The 19,723-nt window shown below is 34.8% G+C and overlaps 1 long non-coding RNA gene across 2 annotated transcripts; it reads right to left on the bottom strand.

Moving 5' to 3' along the window:
* Positions 1 to 1,104: 1,104 nt before the first annotated feature.
* Positions 1,105 to 19,478, bottom strand: LOC136291765 (uncharacterized). 2 transcript variants are annotated; one of them, XR_010721707.1, is made up of 5 exons: positions 19,412 to 19,478; positions 18,860 to 18,995; positions 12,551 to 12,608; positions 2,144 to 2,194; positions 1,105 to 1,458 (listed from the first exon to the last, which is right to left on the bottom strand). It is a non-coding gene; the product is annotated as an uncharacterized lncRNA (long non-coding RNA). The 2 variants fall into 2 exon arrangements; XR_010721708.1 differs by having other exon boundaries at positions 19,348 to 19,468.
* Between the last annotated feature and the right edge of the window lie 245 nt (positions 19,479 to 19,723).

The following is a 19,723-nucleotide window of genomic DNA, read 5'->3' as shown; positions in this document are numbered from 1 at the left end:
TTTGCTGTCAGCCTAAAGATAAATTCCCAAGGTTCCTTGCAAAAGTAGAACAAAGTACTATCCATATTTCTCTTCCTACACCTGCTACATAAGACCTGTGGAACCTGATAGATTTGAACAACCTATTAATTTTCCCATGTCTTAGTATTTCTGTCATATTTTGTACACTAAGGTTTTGAGTACAGAAGCAACAGTACCACAATAAAAATCAGAATGATGAATAGTTTCAAGCCAGGCCCTTATTGTCCTGTCTCAAGTGCATTCAATATCTCGTAACCATCACATTCAGAAAGTTTTGAGATCGAAAAAATCAATAAAGCACAACTACCAAAATGGAGTCAGAAGGGAACCTTTGCCATGTGTCTTTTACCTGGTTTCTTTTGTCTCCTGTGGCCCCAAATCTTGGAAACTCTCAACAGTTTAATTTCACAGTATTTTTTAATCATCCATTCCTTTGTCTATTTCCTTCATATTCCTCTTTGGCACAAAGATAGACCCTCAAGTTGCAGTATGTGAGAGAATTAGTTCCATATACATAAATCATTCAAATCCAAGAAAATGCAGCTATGTTTTTTAACTACAGGTTTGTTTTTCTTAAAGAGTATATTACCTTAAATATTATTTGAACTAATGTGTTCTCTTTAAATTTAAAAAATTGTGTTCTCTTTACATATTTAATTATACTAACTTGAAAGGCTACTACACTACCAATGAAAAATGTATATGTAATATAAAACTGTATTGTTACAATGTAGGGGTGAGCTACAGGAATGTATGCTTCCTAAAAAAAAATTCTGTGCATGAATTATACTCATAAACGCATGCATAAGAACAAATTATGAAACAAAAACTTTTTTTGTACTTTCCTTACTGTAGCTTATTATTCTCACATTGAGGGGAAATAAAGGAAGGGGATGGAAAATTCTATTAAATTGTTATTTCAGTTTATTGGAGTTCATTTTTCTAGGCATCCCACACATCACTGTGAGAAATATCAGACTTTAATTCCTCTGTTGGCAAAATCCTCACATTCACAGGCACTGTGTGGGTGTTGTACATAAACAGTTTTTCAGTGACTCTTCTGCAGACACAGAGTTACAGAAGCTCTTATACCTCTCACACAGTCTGCCTTCCCTGCTGTCCAGAGGGCTTACTAGAGTTCTCTCTGACTTTTGAGTCATTTTACATAATGAGGAAGTAATCTCTTTTTCTAAGTTATACTTTTTTAAAAAATCAATCTTTAATTCATGGCATATTTTAAGAAAAACTTACAAACCTGAATAAGATTAAAACAAAAGAAATCATTTTATTGCTTACATAATTTATAGCCATCAATCTAATTCCTATGCCATCACTCAGATGAAAAATGCAGTGTTGAAATGAACCCCTCAGTCTGCAGCAGCTCTTGAGTCCCACTGTACAACTGGGGTTAGCCAGAGTGGAATTTCCAAGGTGTAGCTGAAACACAAAAGAATTACAACCTTAGAGCAGGAAAGGGAGAAAAAGAAAACTTAATACATGCTGAGTGAGAATTTCAGCTCATAGGTCAATCAGGTCACACTAAGGTCTAATTTACATGGAAGTTTTCTTCCCCTGTCAGTATTGATTTAGTATACTCTGTACATTAATAAATACTAGATTTCTGCACACAGAGAACAAACTCTAACCTCTTGTAAGGAAAAAATAAAAGCAAGTGTTAAATATTTGCCATATAACAGAACCTTCAGGTGATTAACATGCCAAAGAATCTTCTACTGTTAGAGATTCAGGACCTGGTCAGTTACAAATTTCTCTCATACATAACTACATATTCCACAGGGAAACAGCATCTGTTATGGAGAACCAAATTTGCTTAGGAATGTATTTCACAATGAATAGCATTTCAGAGTGCAAAGGATGAGCAATGATTAGAGTTGCTTTGTAAAAAGTATAGAATGAATTGTTGTTTCTGAAATGATTCTTAACTCTGACAGATTTAGGGGAAAGCTCTCCATTTGTCATACACTCTCCATGCCAGCAGTGCCACAGTGTTTCCTCCTTTACAATCTTTTTACCTGAACCTGAATTAGAAATGTGAGAAATACATAAAGATGTTCTTTATTTAGGTTTGCTATTGTGATAGACCGTGTCCTGCTGTACTCACCTAAGCAACATTCCAGAAATACAATTTTGGGTTTTTTCATTATTAAGAATCCTGAAAAAAAAACCCAGGAATTTTCATTTTTTTCCACTGCAAAAATAGTTTGCTTTTTTTGCAATATTTTAAACAGTTGTATGATTCACCTGCTGGAATGTATTAAGTATTTTTGATCTTTTTTACACTTAATTAGATCTCACAGTTGGTTAATTGGAACTTATTAGATAATATTAGGTTTCTGAAAAACATTTTTCTTTACAGTCTCATTAGCTTATTTAGAGATTTGTCAAGAGTTTTGAAATTTTGAAGTTTTGAGTTTTGAAAACACCAAGAGGAGACTATCTGCTCTTTGCTCAGGAGAATATGCCACCTGCTAATACAGAGGATCCGGAGACTACAAGATTATGCTGCAAACCAGAGGCAAAGACATGAACTACGGAAATTAAGTGGGAAAGGATTCTGAGGAGAGAGAAAAAAAGCCCCTCCAAATCCATTAATCTTTCTTCAAACTGCAACAAATGACACTTTAGGATTCCCCAATGCCACAGATGAAGCACAAGTGAACACCTCAGCAAAATGATGGCTCAGATGGTTTTCAGTTGCATTCACTTGATCCTTCAGGGAAGACAGTAAAGGGAACGTGATAATGAAATCAACAGATAAATCCCAGACAGGTGTTATTTAAATTACACACATGTCTGTTGAGACACAGAACTAATGGATGTACTCTCTGAGAGCATTTGGCATTGTATCTCTTTGGGGTTTGAGGCTGGTGCTGACAAGAAGAACTGTAGAGAAAAAGAACTGAGGAGACTGAGAAAGTGACTGATATGAATCCTATGCAATTTTAATATGTAGAGGGAGATAAAACTACAACAAAAGTCAATCCCATTCCGATACACTGGAAGGAAGGATGCTAAGAACAGAAATAGTGCTCATATTGACCAAAAGAGTAATCAGGGGATTCTGCCTGTGCCTTTTGTCATTAAAAGACTTATTATGTTCTAAAAGAAACATCAAAAATATTTGTGCCCTAAAATATCATCTTGACTGATGAAATGAGAATTTATACTATAGGATGTAAAACCAAATACTTTGAATGCAAATATGGAAATAAGAGAAATTGGCATTTTAAATTGTTTAATTGTAAATTGGGGGGAAAAAGAAACAAAAAGTGTAGCAGGATAGTATTATTTTACCTATACATTAGACTCTAGAGAAAATAAAGGACAACATGGGTAGACTATCTGCCTAATTTTTTTCTTTTGAAGTTATAATATGACCATATTGAAATTGAATCCTATGGAAATATGAACAAGTTGTCAGGGAAAGTGGACAAGAAATTATTTTAAAAATATGTTGGAAGGAGAAAACTATTGAAGTGGTGGAAAAAGATTTATTAGAGCCATTAAAGTAAATACCATATAATGTATAGTACACATCTACAAAGTCTAGTAATACAATTCAGGTCTGTATTTTTACAACACTGATTAGAAAAAAGTTTTTTTTATAAATTAGACTTCTCCCAAGAGTATATAATCACATGCTTCCAAGAGAGCTAGAGAACTAAGTATTTCTTTTGATGTAATGCTGCAAATCATAAATGAAATAAAAGTGCAAAATGAAAAATCTAGCAATCTACAATAGTAGTGAAGGAGGATGGATCAGATCATCCTGGGGCAAAATTTTTTTGTATTGCTTAACTACTAAAATTGTATAAGAGGAAGTGAAAAGACAATAAAAATTGTATTTCAGTGTTCTGAAGGATGGTTAGTCGCACAGGAATCCAGATTGCCTAAGCACTGACCCTGGAATACTGCATGTACTTAGGCAACAAGTCAAAGATGATGATAATTGAGGACTAGCAGTTCAGTAGATTGTTCCTGACCATTCTGTGCCTGTAGATACAGCCAAGGTACTGATTAGGCTTCACGACAGACTGTCACCCTTCTTGAACCATTTTAACATAATTATGCTCTTTCAGCTATCATTTCCCTGTATTTGGCATGGACAAAGCCAATTTAAATGCATTTCCTGTAAATGGGCAATTTTCATAGGTATTGGATGTGGTCTTGGACATTTAAAGTTCAATATCTTTGTCATCAGATAGCTTTTGCATGGATTTACAATTTTGTGCTTGTTGGGGAGCTAACTGAGTATTTTAACATTCAGGCTCTTATTCTTTGCAATTCTTCCCTAGTAAAACAGCCAGAGAGAAAGAAAGTGACTACATGTCATATGTATTCCTTCTTATTATTTTTAACCTTTTTTTCTAATAGCTTTTTTTTTGGTGTGTTTTCTTGATTTTCTTGTTCAGTAAAGGGAGAAACATGTCTTTGTGTTTGTGTCTATTTGTGTAAAAATCAATCTTCACACATTTTGTATTATTATTAAAATGAAGGCATTCAAAGCATTTTCGATAGCTGAGTAATTATAAAAAGCTTTAACACAGTCCAAAGTGACAAAAACAACGATATACCTGGCAAATACTTGAGAGAGAAACAATAGGATGTATCACTTTGATTTTACACATCACCCCCAGTTACCTTGCTCTGGGGACAAGAACATGAAACAAAACAAGACAAGGCTTACACCACAGTTCATTCAGACAATAGGAAAAAGGTGGGTTGAGTAATATGGCAAATTTATATAATACACTAGTACTATAAAAATATTGTAGTAGAGTAGTATTGTAATACCCTAGTTCAATAACTAACTTAGAAAAAGTGTGATAATGATAAAAGTTTTAATTTAGATGTGATACTAAATTTTGTACTGGATTAAGACAAATCTATATATAAACTGAAAAAATTCTTGCAGAACAAGGATCTGGAACATTCTGAGCTTTTGATTCAATAGTAGTGATCATACTAAATGTAAGGGATCTTTTAAAAAACATATACTATACTGTGCTTTCTTCCTCCATGAATAATTATGGGCCATGCTACTTTTCATACAAAATCTTTTAGTTCTGTTGCATTAAAATAATTGAGAAAAGCAGTGTAATGGCTGCATAAAGGTAAATTGGCCACTCATTCCAGAAAAAGGCAGTTATAGAAATCCTAGTACTCAGATTTCAAGTAATACCTCTGTATTTTCAAAATTCAGAGTTCCAGTCTTTTAGCATCTATTTATATATGTTGTATTTATAGATTGTTTGTAAAATTTATCAAATAGCCTGACATATTTTTTACAGTTTGTAATTTCGTCTGTACCCCGTACACCTTTATTATACTTCCACAAATTTTATTTACTTTCATAGCATTCAACTGCTTTGTAATGCTCATTTATACTCATCCAATGTAAAGTATTTGCTGTGTTTTATAAGATGTTCAGTGTTCCATATTTCCACGCTTTCTCTCTCCCAACCCAAAACTGTTTTGTTTCTCTACCTAAATATTTGAAAAAAAGTTTAAAATGTAGAAACAGTTTTCTCTAAAGAAGGTTAGTATAGAGGCAGAAGAAAGCTCACATTTCCCTCTAATCCTACTTCACAAATTAAGAATTTAAAATAAAGGTCTTTCTCTAAAGGAATCAGACTCTAATTAATTAATCTGCCATAGGGTCAGTGACTTAACCCATGCTAACAGAAAAGAACAGATTTAAACTCTGTTCTTAGCATCAGTCTTTTAATACATTTCAGGTCTTTCAGAGAATGAAACTCTATACAACAGTGTCATGACAATTCACCTTGGGGTATGATTCTGGTAAGTTGTGCAGCATTGAGTTCTATTTTGTTACTTTTTTTGATTAAATTTAACCCTGCCTGATGACCATCTTCACTTTGTCTCGGTGTCATAACTCTCTAAAGTGTAATAAATTTTAATACACAATTTTAAATCTTTTAAAGCTCCAGTTTCATTTCCTTAAAGCAGAAAAGCATTTTTTATAGATATCACCCACACATAGATTTGAATAATTTCCCCTGATGTATGTACAAACCTGATATTAAGTTATATATCCTCCTGCAAAACTAAACTGGAGTGCTTTAAGATGTTTAAAAACTGATTGTAAATACGGACCTCCTCTTCAATACATTGTAATTGATCAACAAGGATACAAAGTGAAGCTTATTAATTCAGAAACTTTCTTACTGAAGGTTGTGGGTATTAAATTTAAAAAATGCTCATTTTTTTCATTTTTTTAATCCTGCTATTTCTACATAATATTCAAAGCTAATGAATGGTTTTGACTAATACTAAATGACAGGAACTTCAACAGTAAAACTGAAAGGGAAAAGAAAATTACTTTTCACAATCAAATAAACATAATTTGAAAAATTAGGGGACAAAAAACTGTTGAGTACAAAATAAACATTTAATCCTCGGAGTTGCACACAGATATAAGACATCAAATTTAAAAATGCACTTAACTGAAGTCATCTCTCATCCATTAATGAGTGAACAGGTATTTTAAAAGCAATTTGGTGAAGGATTGATTTTTTCCAGGTAAACTGAGTTCTACAATATTTGATGTCACTCATCATGTTTTCCTTGATAGAAATTGAAAAACCAAAAAGGATGAAACTGGTTTTAGCATTGGTATGCATAACACTCATTGACTCAGGTAATTTATATTCACCCTCAAAGGCCAAATTCCCTTATCAACCCCTCTGGCTCTTAGTCTGAGACTATAATTGGACATCATGGGAGTGCTCATCTGGAGAGAATGTCAAGTCTAGTCAACATCCTCTGATGTAGTTTCAGGAAGTCTAGACCCCGATGTACATCAAGACACTTTCCAAAGAACACACTCCAGTATGCCCTCAAGCTGGGCTGTGGAGTCAGTGTACCTGTGACTCTCAACACAGAGGAACTCTGCAGATGTTTGCTGCTGCCTTCTTGATTCACCAGTACAGTGGCGAAGCAGAGAATGTTCACAAGAAACAGAACAGCTAGTCTGATTTTTCACAAGAGCCTCTACTCTTGGAGTTCCTGCTCCAGTAGACAAGAGGATATCTGAGTTGTCTTTCAAGAAGAAGATGTAAAACTTTCAGTTAACAGGCAAATCATTACATGCCTGCATAAAAACATAGTAAAAGTGCACACAACCCTTGCCCCTTGACACCTGCTCAACCGAATTTAATGCACTTATGATTTGTTCTTTCCTTCCGTGTCTTCATTCCAACTATTCATTTTTGAACAAGTAACTGTGCTGCTCATAATCAATAGGAAAGCCAGCCCTGGCTCAGAAATAAAAACAATTTAAAAAGGAGATTGACTCTTTAACCTTTACTCACACAAAAAATATACCCTAATACACATGCCTCCCACGTTTCTGCATGGGTCCCAGTTTACCCAGAATTTTTTTTATTTCATTCAACTCAGCAGGGAAGCTAACTGTTGAGTAGACAAGTGGAATAACATTTCCTATAACTAACACAGATGATTAATTCCTCATCCAGATTCTAGCAACCTCGGTCTATGATGCCATGTTAGTAATACAATTCAGCATGGTCATTCATATAAAAAATGGCTTTACAAATGCTTGGAAGAAAGAGTCACTCCCAGCATGTCTTTTCCTCAGTTCTATTTGTACTCTACATCTACTATAGGATAAACTTGCTTTCCAATCCCCCTTCCAAACGTACCTTAGCCTTCAAGTAAAATGCACTTTACAGCAAAGTTGCGCCTTAAGCACAGAGGATTGGAAAGATTGTTTGTAAGGATGGCTACTAGCATCCAGTAATGAAGTAATCCTAAGGAACAGTCTATCAGAGCAATGAAGGAACTCCCTGAGTTCACTTCAAAGTCATCAGTAATGGGAAGCCAGTGCAGACTGAGACAATATGGGATACAAACAAAATAATTTTGAGGAGAATTCATAGCCATCAGCAGATATGTTTCTTTATTCCCAGCTGCTAAGAAAATTATTTAGTAATTCTTAATACAGAGAAACTGAATAGAAGGTTGTTCAAACCAATGCAATATTCCAAATGCATATCCAGTCTGTACAGTAAGAATAGTCATTAGGGCTAAGATTCAGTTCATTCACTGTGAAGTGATGGTTTGACCTTTCAATTTTTAAGGATATTACTTAATAGTACTTCCAAATGAGTTATGAAAATTACAGTGAAAGCAGCATATTTGTTTGTTTTGGTGTGTTTAAATGAGCAACCTCAAAGATCTTGGTTTTGAAGTAAGTGCTAACATTTCCACTGGTTCAGACACAAAAAAAAAATCAAAAAAATGCTAAAAAATTGCACAAATGCATGGATTATTATATAGCTATACCATTCACATGACATGGACAGGATCAAAGACCATGTCATAATACAGAAAGTCTGTTGGTAAAATAATAGCAGCAGAAGGAAAAACAGAGGTGGTAACAGTCCAGAGGGGATAATTAATGAAGAAGAGAAAAGTAGGAAATGAGGCTATATCAGACTCTGAGTACACAAAGACTGCATATGACATGAAAAGGTTTAGCTATCAATGCATAGAAGGTAGAATACATAAACAGTCATGAAAGAATTAGGTAATTATATTAATGCTAACACATGAGAGGATTTAAACTCTTATTTCTGGATTTGTTTAGTTTTGTTTACACGGAATAAACAACTTGCTATTAAAAACTTTAGTTTTGTTTATTTTTTAGACATGGTATTCCCTCAGGTGTGCAAAGAACATTTATGTGACTCTAGTTACAATGATATCTCTGAACCCAGACATACCTCAAAATTATCAATAATTAATTAGAACTAGTCCCTGAGTTATGTCAGAGGCATCTACAATATTTTCTGCTTGATAAAACTCTCTTTTACCGTATGCACAATACATTCATTCCACACAGATTAAGCACTTGATTTCACCTGAAGCACTTGATTTCTGTTTAGCAAAGTAAACTATATACAACTTTCTAAACGGTATTAAATATAGGTCTTAATATAAAAAAGAATAACTCTGGTCACTGACCTTAGTCTTACTAACATGTTAAAAAATTCTCATCCTAAAAGCTTAACCCATTGTGGTTTTTTGGGGTTTATTATCCATAGAGGTATATTAACAAATTCAAACCAACAAACCAAAAAATAACACTGTAATGGGGGGAACTGTCCCTGGTCCACATGGCCCTGTGAGAGTGTGAACTGAAATAAAATGAATAGTGGAGACACAAAGAGGAGGTGATCTGGCGAGTAATGAGCACTTGAAAGGCATTAGGTACTATAAACATGTATCCATGGAAGTGACATTGCACATATTTTGTCCTTCCTTCTCTTCCAAATAAGCTATATTATGAATAGCCTTCATAATATATATAAGCTATATGAATAGCCTTGGTATCTGGCTCTCTGCAGAATATTGAGAAGGGTAACATTTCTGCATAATGCATTGCTGTTTGATCTGAAATAGTTTTAAACAATTGTAATTAACGTGAAATAAGCTAACAGAGCAGCAGAAATGTCAAAGTACCATGAAGTCTTATTGCTAGTAACTCATGAGCTGCTTCATTAGTTCAGATCAAGACTCAAACATAGTTTTGATTAATTTTTGTTTTAAAAAGTCATATAGTTAATCTTACATAAGAAGGTAAATTGCCTGAGAAAGTACTTCTTCTTCCATGCATAATTAAGTCAATACTCACTCATGTCAAAACAAAATACAACATCATTTTTGGTATACAAATTAGTAACGAAGGAGTGACTCATAAAGACTAAAAGACAACTGGTAAGGGAAGAGTTAACTTTAACACTCTTCCTTTTTTACTCAAAATGGCACTAAAGAATGTACAAAGAAATTAAAATAGTTTTCATTATGATATTCTTTGTAGTTTTTTCAAGTTTTGTAAGAGTTAAGTACTAAGGTTTGGGCTGTGTCTGGTCAATTACATCAAGGACAACCTTGTTAGCCACAATTTATTTCTTATTGTTATGCAGAAGAAAAATGTTATTGTGCGCTTTATTTAAAAAATGGAAGTCTAGAAACGTCTTTGTCATTTAATTACCCAATATCTTAATCACCACACAAATATGCCCATGTGCTATATAGTCTGCCTATAGTCAGAGGTCACAAATGTTTCTGCCATTGGCTAAAATATTTTCTTTTAAGTGTGGAAAAGTCACAATGTGAACACAATAAACTAAGCAAAAATGCTAATACAGATAACTGCGAAATGCTGCCTACTGCTACCCACAAATATGAACAGTAATAGTTAAACTTCCCTGCCCTTGTTAATTTCAAAAGCAATCACAGTGTCCCATTAACCAGACTTCCCTACATACATTGGGCTGTATTGGTGAAGTCACAAGATCCCACCAATTTATTTAAATTTATGAAGATTACTGCTACTGTTTTTTGCAGATTCACCTGTGCTGTCCTTGCTCTAATTGAAAATACTCATCTGATCCTTTGGAATTTTGAATGCAATGACCCTTTAGCAAGAGAGGAAGTTTGTGCATCTGGTCCCTTGGTGGACAGATGATGAGAAGTCAACTACTGGCAATAAGAAAGGCCTGCCACAATTATTCCAGTCCCAAGAGCCTAGTTATCTCATCAACAGCTCTGTAGAAAGCACGGGAGCTGATGCAGAGGAATCTGAGTCTAGTTTCAGAGTGTGGGATTGCAGGGGAAGGCAGGGGAGGCAATGGCAAGGGGAGGTGATAGATGTGATTGCCTGTACCTTTGGGCATATGATCATCCACCACAGTGAAGACTTTGCAAAGAGGAGCTGGCCACACAAGTGTTTTTCATTCTTTGCCAGAACAGCTCATAACAGCATATTTAGCATAATTATCACGGATTTTTACAAAGCAGTGGATCCTGTCCTTACTTACCGCATGATACAGACAGATACAGCATAAGAATATCTATCTGTACTTTCAGGAATACAAGCGTCTTTGTTTACTGCTAGTGACTGTAGCAAATGCAGAACATCAAATGAGTCCCTGCTTCCTGGCATGAGTACAAAGGGTAACTAATAGCTGTGCCCAAAATACCTGTTTCAGCGTTATATGGGAAGTCTGCCAGAAAAGCCACACAAACTGTTCAAACAGCTCAATGTGTGTGAAACACTTTTGCATTCTCAGTGGACTTGCCTGCAAAGCAAAGACCTGTGCTGAAATATGGCTAACATGTTTTTTCTGTGGAAATTATGGCCTATAGACTCTTTCTCTCACACAATCCTGTTTCGATCGGTAAGATTCTTTTTTGTGTTGTCATAGCAACAGGTAGAAACCTTACCACTCTGATCAAAATTCCCTGACATTCATCCTAAGAAGACCTCTAAGAAAGCAAGCACTTGCTCTCCTTACTACAATTTCTGGCTTTTCATCTATATCAGAAGTATTTCTGTCAGAAAAGAGTGGTTTGCTACACTTGAACAACAGGAATGTTGAAGAAGTTTTTCCCATTCTGGAAGGGATCAGACCTTGTGTGGGTGTTAGCCATGTACACCCAAAACTGGGGGGAGAAGGACAGATGTGAACTTCATTACACGTGTTTTATTAGCTTGGTGAGTCTTCCAAAATATGCTTGAGATTTGGGTTGGGTTTTTTTTTTTTTTAATTTTTGATGTCACCTTTCTGATTTATTGATGAGCAGTCATTTTTCTCATCCTGATTATATACTATCAAATTCTCGAGTTCCTACTTAGTTTCTGCCTAAAATATATTGAACATTGAATGTGAGAATGATAAATACACAGAAACAAACATCAGAAATCAACAGTCAAGGGTTTCTTATATTGGTCTTACGTAAGTCATGACGTATTCAGAAAAGACAGAGGAGGCATGAGGGATTACACTCAGAGAGTATTTCATAACAGTTAAACTGGGATAACACAATGTATTATAATGTGTATATGGATACTTCCTGCTAGGTCAACTCTGTTTACAGACTTTCAAGAAACAATAAATCAAGGCAGACATAGCCATACTTGACTGTAGACATTCTCTGGAGTTTTTAATAATCTGTTGGAATGACATGTATGCAAATCAAAACCTATGTCTGAATAACATTGAGGTTTGTTCAGCCTGGAGAAGAGAATGCTCCAGAAAGGTCTTACTGCAGGCTTTCATTACCTACAGGGGGATAAAAGAAAGCTGAAGAGGGACTTTTTACAAGGGCATTTAGTGATAGGACAAGGGGGATAGCCTTAAACTACAAAAGGGTAGGTTTAGATTCAATATTAAGAAGAAATTTTTTCTTGTGACAGTGGTGAGGCACTGGAATAGGTTACTCAGGGAAACTCTGGATGCTTCATCCCTGAAATGGTTTAAGACCAGGCTGGATGGGACTTTGAGCAACCTGTTCTAGTGGAAAGTGTCTCTGCCCATAGTTGGAGGGATTTGAAGTTAGATGATCCTTAAAGTTACTTCCAACCCAAACCATTGTATGATTCTGTGATCCTATTATACTTATTGTGAAAGTTAAATAGTTATAAAGGAGTGAAATTAGCAACTGATGTAATATTTACCTCAAAAACCCAAGCAGAGTTCAGGGAGAAACTGGCATTTCCTCATCTTCTCATTTGCCTTTAACAGCAAGTAAAGGCACACCAATCAGTAGACATCCAAAATACTCAGTATCTTACTCCCAGTGTAAGAGCCTATGTGAATCAGGACCTGATCAGCTGCACGATTTCTGATCAGAAACAGAATTAAGATTATTTATCATACAAACAAATATATAACTATATAATATGCTAATGATTTATTTACTGATATTTTATTACTAATACTGTATTCTTCCCTGAAGTAGCAAACAGATGCCCCTTAGGCAAAGAGTGCAAGTCGTATACAAGTCTTGGTGTTTTATATAGTGTAACAATTCTACAGTCAGCTAAAAAGCTAAAAAAATAACTTTTATTTGGTGTCTATATGAATTAAGCGGTGAATAAGTGACAAGTAAAGGAGGCAACTAGTAAATTCTTTTTTCCTAAGTAGAAATTATCTACCAGAATGTAAATTTATATGGTAACTACAATCCAATTCTCAATTAATGGAAATGTAGAAATCTAATTACTAGACTTCACGCATTCATTTTTATTTCATTAATAATATGAAAAAATAATTAATTTCACACCTTAAATAAGTGGTAACATATAGAGGCAATTAATCATATTATATACTGGAAAGAAGGAAAAAATGCACTGTATAAAGTCTGAAGACCACATACACTAATGTCTAGTAGCATACAGGTTTGAATAGCCTGTGAATAAGATTCAAGATACATCCAAATGTGTGTCAAATTACTTTAGTTACACCTCTGAACTTAATTCCAAGTCTTTAGGTTGCTTTCTTAATTTAAATTACAGTAATTGAGCTGTATTTTAACAGAGTCCTGTGCAGTGGCAGAATCAAATTATAGAGAAAGTCATATTTAGAAGTAGTACTATTAATCCTTTCACAAGTAGTAATATTAAATCATTATATCTAATTCTGTTATTCTAAAAGTTATTATTTAACTAGTGACATTCTATAACTAGGGATTGCATGTTCACCTAAGGAGTACAGTAAGGAAATTTGAGAACATTAGAACAAAATTACTGTATAGACAAGCGTAAGTACTGTATCCTTTACTGGCTTGTTAGTCATTTGCTCTATACAAAAAACATCTATCAAAGATTTTTCTCATTTAGATGGCTCTGGCCTGGATACTTCAAGAAACATTACAGCATGTGCCAGTTATAAGGTCTGAGGGAATTCCAGCCTCTGGAAATTTATTTAAGCCACATCTGTCATTCCAGATGTATAAGGAATATGACTTATTCCCTTTGGTCCACTCTTCTACTCTACCTTGCGTTGGTCCTCACCTCAAATAGCAATACTTCATCCTGGACACAGAAAGAAGAGGGTGCTAAAATAACTTTACAGAAGAGGAGTAACATATCAAAATTTTGAATGCTAAATACATGGATTTCCACTTGCAGTATATCTCTGCAGAGACGTAAGAATCATAATGGATACTATTATCTGTGTATATATTTGAGGAGCACAAGATTTCTTTTCCTCTCCAGTGATCAAATTTTCCTCATTACTATGAGCAGAAAAGGTATTCTTACCAATCTTTTCAGTTATTAAATAAGATGAACATTAAGGCAGGAATTTTATGTGATGTAAAATGATCTAGACACTTAAATGCACCTGAAAAACACAAAAAATCTCTTTGAAACCAGTTTGTTAAATATAGAAAGATCTTCAAATGTAGCATCTAACAGTTGCCTCTTAAACAAAAGCCCTTCCTAGATGTTTTCTTATTTTATCCTACTTAGAAAGGCTGTAAATCTTACTTCAAGGAAGAAGGAAGTCTGAATAACCAAAATGAAAGCCCTTTTGCTAGCAACATGAGTGAAATACTATCAGCATATCACTTAAGGTTTTGGGACTTTATTTGCATCAATCCCCTGATTCAAACAGTGTGATGTGAAAGACATGGAAAATTTCAAAGTCTTTTTTAAACCTTCCTTCTACAGTTCCATAAAGACATAATAAAGAGAGGTCAGATTTTAAAATAAAAATAAATAAATAAAACAAAACTAAACAAAACAAAGAAAAAAAACCACCAGATGACATGCTTTATTGCAGTTGAAAATAAGAAGCAAGAAGCATACTTATTCTTTTTATGAATAAATTTCTGTTTTAAATGAAAGAAGAAAGACATTTAAGGCAGCAGTACTATTCTTATAATTAATTTGCTTTTCTTATTATTGAAAACAATATTCTTTTTCCCAGAAAAACCACTAAATAAGGTTTCTGAAATGTGTCTGTTTCCCACCTTTAAAGTGCTTGGATTAATTACAGCCTGACCTGCACAATAAGGAAGAGATAAAACTTTGCCAATAAATTATGACACTTCAAAGAAATAAAAGAGGTTATTTGATATTGAATTCTATGAGTTTCACCATACACAGGGGGGGCCTCAAGGCATTTGAATTCAGTTCAAGCCATTATAGATACATAGAATACTTGAATATGTCTCAGTCTTGTTGAACACTTTTGAATGCATTAACTGAAACCAAACTGCTAGGCACCTATAAAGGAGATGTATTTGCATAAGTGATGCAGAACTTCAAAAGGTTCAGAGTTCAGATTAACTTTGGTTCCTCAGTAAGAAATATCCATGCAGGTGGTATTCCAGCCTTTTGAACTTGCAGTCTAATTTTCCTCTGGTTTCCTTCTTGCTCTCTCAGAAATTCTCTCAAAACCTATTCCAATCCTTCTTTTTTTCCTTCCTTTTTATTCATGTAATGGTGTAGGAAAATACTTTCTTTCATTATTATCGAATAGCTATTGCACCTCTTTTGTCCTTCATGGTTTTGAGGCTGATGTCTGAAATTACAACTTTCTTCTGAAGTCTAGAATATTTGGAAATTAAACAATGAGGAAAATTCTTATGAGCTGTACCACTAGTCTGGAAATTCTTCCCAAGACTGAACAGCGCTTTTGAAATTAGCATGCACTGAAGTCCATGCCTTGCAATATGACATTCTGAGCAAAACTGGATGACATGAATCCAAATACTGCTTCCATCACATTGAATCCAAATACCCCTTCCATCACATTGAAGACTTCCCAGTCCCAAAAGAATAGAAATACTTTAAAAGAACCTACCCAACAAAACAGAGAGAGATACATCAGGAGCCATCTCTGAAGCCCAGGCAAAATCAGGCTGCACAGGTGGATTATTTCAATGGGAATTTTGAATTTTAAAAAGTACATTAAAAAAATAAGGAGAAGTGAGGGCCCTGCATTTTGGTTACAAAAACCTCTATGAAACACTACAGTCTTGGGGTAGAATGCGTGGAGTGCTGCCTGGCAGAAAAGGACCTGGGGTTGTTTCTTGGCACCAGCCTGAACATGATCCAACAGGGCCAAGGTGGCCAAGGCAGTCAGTGACATCCTGGCCTGTATGGACCAGGGCAGGTATTGTCCCCCTGTACTCAGCACTTCTGAGCCAACACTTTGAATCCTGTGTCCATTTCTTGGCCCTTCATGACAAGAAGGACATTGAGGGGCTGGAGCAAGTCCAGAGAAGGGATATGAAGCTGGGAAAGGGTCTGGAACACAGGTCTGATGAGGAGCAGCTGAGGTAGCTGGGGTTTTCCAGTCTGGAGGAAAGGAGGTTCAGAGGGGACCTTATCACTCTCTACAAGTGCCTGAAAGGAGATGGTAGGAGGTTGGGCTGTCTCTTCTCCCACATAACAAGTGACAGAATGAAAAGTGGCTTCAAGTAGTGCCAGGGAAGGTTTAGATTGAATACTATGTTGGGTTTTTTTTCACCTAAAAAGGAAGCACATCAGTTCTTTATGCCTGCTTCTAGAATTTCCTACATTCCTTGTCAGGCTTATGTGCAGATCAGTGACTGAACTGAAGTTCACTTATTACTGGAGGTAAAATAGCCACAAAGAAAAATTTTTGTGGACATTTGAAGTCAGCAACAATGAATCAGTGACTATTTCCTTTGAGTATTTTAATTTCCTTATGTTAAGAAAGTAGGCAAAATGATAGGCAGATCAGGGATAACAACTGGAATAAAACATACTCAAAATGTACATAAAATATGGAAGGTACATTTAGATAGAAAATGAAACCGAGACAGAAAGAAGACTGGGAAGAAGAACAAGTATAAGTTCCCTGGGAAGCTACTTCCAAGATGTGAAGCCTAATAAACAGCCTGATTTTTATCCTGAAGAAATTAGGACCAAAAAAATGTATTTTAGATACACTTAAACTTTCTATTACTTAAGAACATATTAACTAAAACCAGAAAACAAATTTCAAATGTTGAGTCATCAGGAAGACAACCAAGCTTCTGCTTACTAGATAGACAGATACTTTTTTCCTAAAAATGGCTTTTATTCACATTACTCTCAAAAAAATCTCTGAAGTGTGCATTACATAACTTGTTTGCAGTCTTAATAGCCCATTTTCAACACATGTGCTTCTGGTGCCATCCACAGGAGTTCAAAAATCTGTCTCAGCCATGTTTTAGATGTTTTAGATCTCAGTGCTGTATTACTATATTACTGCATCTTACTTGTAAAAGTCTGTCTTACTGCATATTACTTGTAAAACAAGTGATTCATCTTTTAGTAATAGAAAAACAACAAAGGGAATTATTTACATGGGATCCATCTGTAGAAGAGATGGTGAAGGTATTCTTGAGAACTAATTGCCAAACAGTCCTTGAGCTTTAAGGAAAAAACGGACTGAACTCAAGACAAGAAATTTGACAAGGAAAACAGCAGCATGTTTAATTAACATCAGAATAGAGGAACACTTTGGTAAAGCTAGCAAAAACATATTTCCAGTAGGTCAGGTACAGGGGCAGCTTTGATATATGTCTCTGCAATGAGAAGTATGACACAGCTCTCAGCAGTGATTGCCAAATATGTAATTAGACTAAATGTGGTATTAGAAATAACTACTCAGTTTCTTGGAATACATACAAAACTGTCTGCATAGTTGTTTTCAGGCATGGACAACAGGAAATATCAATATGTTAAACTACTAACGTGTAAAGGCAATCTGTGGTGTGTAGTAAACAAAGGAATAAAGAGAATGTTTTGTCCAAATAATTTAATAGACAAAACTCTGGCAAGTATTGTTGTTCAGATCTCACTTCTTTCTGTGTGTGGAATCCTGACAAGTTAACTTATCTGTGAAGCATTGACCATCACCAAGGAAGGAATTTTCTCAGCTTCAGAACACTAATTATTGCAAATTATAGGAGCTTAAATGTAAAAACAAAAGCAAAATCTGGGATGACTGATAGAACAATCACAAGAAAGATTACGTTTTGTGGAGGAAGCAAACTACTAGAGACTCAGTATGGATTATAACACAAAATAAGACAAAATATTTGGCATTTTCCATTGTTTCTTCAATGATACATGCAATAGAAAAATATTTGTGAAATGCATATAAAATGCACATGCACACACAATTGAGGGCATAATATTCTTTCTGTTATAATGATGTTGAAAAGAGAAACTAAAGTAATTCACTGCCAAACATTAAACAAAATTGAAATTATATAAACCCTGTTAATACTTCTGGTTTTGGCAGGTTCCAGTTTGGACAGTCCTGTCGTAGTTGTATAAAACGGATATACATTTCTTTCAGCTGAATTCAAGAGTTATTTAAACAATTACTAAAATTTAAGAAATCTAAGCTGAAATATTCTTGTGGTATGCACAATCACAATTTTCCTGGCTTACAAAAGAAAATGTTATACCCAACGTATGTAATAATGTATAATAATATGCACCATTGAGATAAAAGTTTTGAAAAATATTTTTCCTCAAATCACATGTTTTGCTGATCCAATTATAGCCCATAATACATTTGGATGTACCTTATCTAGGTATCAAATTGTACCTACACCTTTTGTGTCTCCGTATCAACACAAGGGTCACAAACACCTTATAATAATAGACTCCCAAGTGCCAAAAGAGCCCAGTGTCACATTCTATCAAAATATCCTTGGTGACAAGTCTAAGCCCATTTCAATCCAATTAATTTGTAGATCCTAGATTTTGATAGCCTTAGTATTCAACCAGCAAAAGAGAAATGCCTTCCATGTGCAAGACAAATTATTCCTCTCTCATTTCATTTTTTGTCTGTCACGGAGGTCTCTTCATACCCCAATGCCCTTTGAGTTCAGCAAAATGGGTGCCTATATGAAAAGCTAGATTTAACCTATGTAATTAGAGAAATAACCATAGAATTACCCCATAATAATTTTTATAAAATCATCAGTAAAACAAAAAAGGCATACATACACAGTAGGAATGTCCCTCTTCTTGGATAGCTCCTGTTTTTCCCACTACGTACAGAGGTAAGAAGGATGTTTCTTCAAGATAAGATGGGTAGCATCCACGACATTTCAAAGTACTATTTTTTTTTAAACGATGGAAGCTTATAATAAAGAATAATTATATATTGTAACCATTCCTACTCCAGCATTAAGTGACATTTTGTTCATTTTGGTAATTCTCTCCTTAATTTTAATTTGTAGAAGCAGTATGGCAAGTAAATGCAGCTATTTTGGATAGGAAAAGAGCATTCACAGTGATGCCATTTTAAGGCTGAATGATACTTTTTCTTGGTGTTATGACTGCATTATCCACAGCTATGATTCAGCAAATCTGAAAGGAATATTTTTTACTCCATTTTCTTCCATTGCTCTGTCCTTGCTACTCTGTTCACAAATCAGGGTGTTTGCAAAAACCTTCTGCAAACAAAAAATAATTTCACTTAATGTTCATACTTTGAGAGGTATCAGAGAAAGATACTCATATCGTGCCCTGTTTTCTCTTCAGATACTAATATACCTGGTCCCGAAATGATGAAGTTGCCTTTTACAAGCATTTTCTACTAAGTGCTGGGGATTTATCTGTGAGGCCTGACATGAAAGATGCTGTGAATCATGATTATTTGTTGGTGCACTGATTGCTGCTATCAGCTGTGTGTGCTTCTGGCCAGAGTGGCATCATAAAAGCTGTAGAAAGTTAGTCATAAAAGCAAAAAACTACACTATTATCTGTAATAGAAAAAAACCCAACTCTGTTAAAAACATTTGTGATACAAAAGCAAAAATTGGGAATAATCCACTAGTAAAAAAATTATGCATATGTAGCCTAAGA

This window comes from Chamaea fasciata, unplaced genomic scaffold (genome assembly GCF_029207755.1).
Source record: "Chamaea fasciata isolate MVZ Bird 193981 ecotype frontalis unplaced genomic scaffold, bChaFas1.0.hap1 SCAF_7, whole genome shotgun sequence".
Classification (NCBI taxonomy): domain Eukaryota; kingdom Metazoa; phylum Chordata; class Aves; order Passeriformes; family Sylviidae; genus Chamaea; species Chamaea fasciata.
This window is presented reverse-complemented; position numbering and strand designations above follow the sequence as displayed.